This window comes from Gossypium arboreum, chromosome 3, assembly GCF_025698485.1.
Source record: "Gossypium arboreum isolate Shixiya-1 chromosome 3, ASM2569848v2, whole genome shotgun sequence".
In the NCBI taxonomy this organism is placed as follows: domain Eukaryota; kingdom Viridiplantae; phylum Streptophyta; class Magnoliopsida; order Malvales; family Malvaceae; genus Gossypium; species Gossypium arboreum.
The window spans coordinates 31,554,613-31,558,166 of record NC_069072.1 but is presented as its reverse complement, the minus strand read 5'-3'; the positions used below and the strand labels follow the sequence as shown (position 1 = coordinate 31,558,166).

The following is a 3,554-nucleotide window of genomic DNA, read 5'->3' as shown; positions in this document are numbered from 1 at the left end:
TTCTTTGTGTGATTTAGTCCTTAACATTTATATCTTTTTATCCGTTTTATTTTTATTCTTTTTTTTTTTAGTTAAATTTGACCTTCAACCTTTAGAAAATATAGTCAAATTTGACTCTCGAAACCATTTTTTTTGAAAAGAGTCGACTTTTATTCAAAAAAGAAAACGGGAGTCGCCACCAATCCTTTTTATTTAGGTGTGATCGGATCACCTCATAATTTAATCATTTTAATAAAATTTTAAATTTACTAAAACGATAATTTTTGGTCTACAAAATCCAAAAAACGGATTCGGGAGTCTGTCACGCACGAGAAAGGATGAGCACCCTCGATACGCCCAAAATTGGTACCTAGTTGATTACTTAATGTCTTAATGTCGAAAGTTGAAATTTTGAAAAGATTTTAAAATACGATCCCTTTTCTTATTAATGTTAATTTTTAAAAATGCTTGAATTAAATTGAAACTAGCATCAAAGGCCCACTCGTCCCTAGATAAAAAAATGCCACATCCCGTAAGTTAGAATGCGACATTTGAACCCTTGAGAACAAGTTTGCCTTTAATTTTTATTGAAACTTCATGTATTTTGAAATCTAAAATGATATTTGGCTATTTAGGTTTAACGAGAAAATCGAAACCCCATAAGTTAGGGTACGATTTCTCAAATTTCTAAAAACGTGAAATGTGGCCTTATTTTGAAGAATTTTCTTTTGTTTTTTTTTTAAATAATAATGAGTTTCATACTTTAACGATGTGTGTTTATTTATGTTGAAATACAATAAAATGGCCCATTATAAATAAAAAATTTAAACATGACTTTTGAAGTGATTTTAATAAAATATGATGGAATGATAATATAGAACATGGAAGAATAATTTATGAATAAAATGTTAAAAACTGGGTCGGGTCAAAAATTGGGTTAGCCAAAACGGCGTCGTTTTGGGGCTTAAGAATGCCGACCAAAATAGCGTCGTTTAGCCATGCTATAAAAGCAAAAATCTAAGCAAAAAAAAAAAAAATCATTTGTTCCATGTGTTTAAAAAAAAAAGGCCCATCCTCCCTTTTTCTCTCTAGGCGAAGCAAAGAATCTGGCCAAGGGGTTCGGTGAGTCCCACGACGGCCACCAGTCGCCAACGGTGGACTCCGCCGTCCTCAGTGGCCGGAAAATACCAAATAACTCCCTTTTGAAGCCCGTCACTCGTAAAGCGCTAATCTGAGATCCAAGTCTCCGAAAATCCAACCAAACTTCAACGGAGAAGAAGAAACGTTTCGCTTTCTCTTCTTTTCTGGCAAGTTCTTCGACGGCAAAGATGCCGACCGACTCAAGTGAGTTTTCTTTCCTTTTTTATTTCCGCATGTAAAATAAAAAATAAAAACTTAAGACTAAAATAAATAGAAACAAAAAGGAAATCACCTTTAGAAAATTTCTATATTCGATCTCTTTTTTTTTTATGTTCAATCTATTGCTTTTTGATTCTAATCTCGTCCGGAAAAAATTACAAAGATGATGTTGGGGCTTTTATAGCCAATATTACAAGATATGTTTTTGTTTGTTGTTGTACCTTGTCTTTTTCTTTGTTGTCTCTTGTACTTTGAGTGTTGGTTTCTTTTTGCAGGTGGCTGTAGTGGAGTGTCAGACGTGTGTAGAGGTGGTGGCTGGCGTGCGGCGGCGCGAAGAGGCTAGGCTGAAGGCTAGAGTTTCTGTTGCTAGTTTAGGTTATGGGCTGTTTGGGCTAGAGTTAGTTTTGGGCTTGTAAAAGAAAATTAGACTGTTTTTTTTTATGGACTATTAATATTTATTTTGGTTTTTATTTCTGTTTACTTTTGGGTTTTGGGTCCGGGCCAAAATTGGCCTATTACATTGACCATTAACCTTTTAGAAACAGTTGAATTATTGTTTTTTAATGAAAATACGGGCTAAAACTTTAAATTTTAAACATGGAAACTTGAATGGAAATATACATGTACTTCATGTTATTTGAAAAAAATTATCAACTTTTGAATATTTTTATAATTTTTCAATTATTTGTTGTTGTCACATAAAATAAATAGTTTCATATTAGCATAAAATACACAAGAATTGCTACGTGGATTGTCACACTAATATTATTAAAAATAATATTTTAGTTATCATTTTGTTAAAAAAAGTATCACTTTCATTTTTTCTTTTTTTTTTGAAAAGCTTGAGAGTTAAATTTAGCTCAGAAAAAGAATAAGGACCAAAATGAAAAAAAAGTTTTAAACATGGGGGACTAAAATTGATATTATACTTTATATATACTTAGATATGGTTTCTTCTAAAACTGGCATCGAACTAATCTCGACTTATTTAAGTACAAATTATTTGTTGAGACCAGTAGGCTAAACTCGCCAGATTTGGAATAGTTTTTCATATGATTGAAAATTCTGAATATTACTGTTTATTATTATGAATTTGAAAAAGAGATGAAATTAACAAAATTTGATTCCAATTTTTTGTATGAATAGTTAGTTTAAGTAGTTAAATCGAAAATTGGCATAGAATGGTACACTCAAATTATCATTAAATTGGAAATTAAAACAAATTAATAAACTGGTTTATCAGCCTAAAACTGAACAGCCCAATCCTAATAAATAGAAACCCAATCTAAAAATAATAATATGTAAAAAAAATAAAACCTAAATTGTGATATATTAAATCATGAGGTATTTTATATTTGGGTAACAAGCATGTTTAAGAAAATTTCAAGTGCTTTTTTTAAAATTATCTTTTTATTATTTAATATATCCTAAAAATAAGTTACGTGAACACAAATCTGTAACATCCCCTAACCCTTATCCGTTGTCGGAACAGGGTTACGGAGTATTACCGGACTTTTCAGATCAAATACAAACATTTTATAATCACCTAACATACACATCATAACTTAATCATATTGTCCCTCTTTTGAGCCATCGAGGCCTAAAATATGTGTTAGAAACAAATCGGGACTCAATCGGGTACTTTGAAAATTTTTCGTGAAATTTCAAAATTTTTCCTACGTGCAAGGGTCACACGCCTGTGTGATCAAGGAACACGCTCGTGCCTGAAACCGTGTTCAACCCCATGTAACTCCCTGACTTAGGTCACACGGCCAGCCACACGCCTGTGTGCTAGGCTGAGACACACGCCCGTGTCTTTGCCCGTGTGAAATTACCTGAGCATTTTGTTTTGAAATTTTAAGTTGCAAGGGATACACGACCAAACCACACGCCAATGTGTTAGCCGTGTGTCTCACATGATCAAGTCACACACCAGTGTGCCTGGCCGTGTAGACTCAAAATGAACCTTAAACATCAAGTTTACCAACCCTACAATCTTAAACAACAAGCAACTCAAAAACCAATCATTCGACCAATCCAAAACACATTCGAATACATCTTAAACATGTCAAAACATTCAATCTTATGACGTATTTAAAGTATATTCATAAGTACTTCACATATATTATCTAAACAATCTATTCAAAACACTATTCAAGCCAATCCAAATTTTCATACCATTTTCAACACCAATTTGCATATATCATTCTAATTTA

General features: G+C 32.3%; 1 long non-coding RNA gene across 1 annotated transcript; it reads left to right on the top strand.

Annotated features, from left to right (window-relative positions):
- The first annotated feature begins 1,014 nt into the window (after positions 1–1,014).
- LOC128290162 (uncharacterized) lies at positions 1,015–1,818 on the top strand. The gene is made up of 2 exons (XR_008279803.1): positions 1,015–1,323; positions 1,614–1,818. It is a non-coding gene; the product is annotated as an uncharacterized LOC128290162 (long non-coding RNA).
- Positions 1,819–3,554: the final 1,736 nt, after the last annotated feature.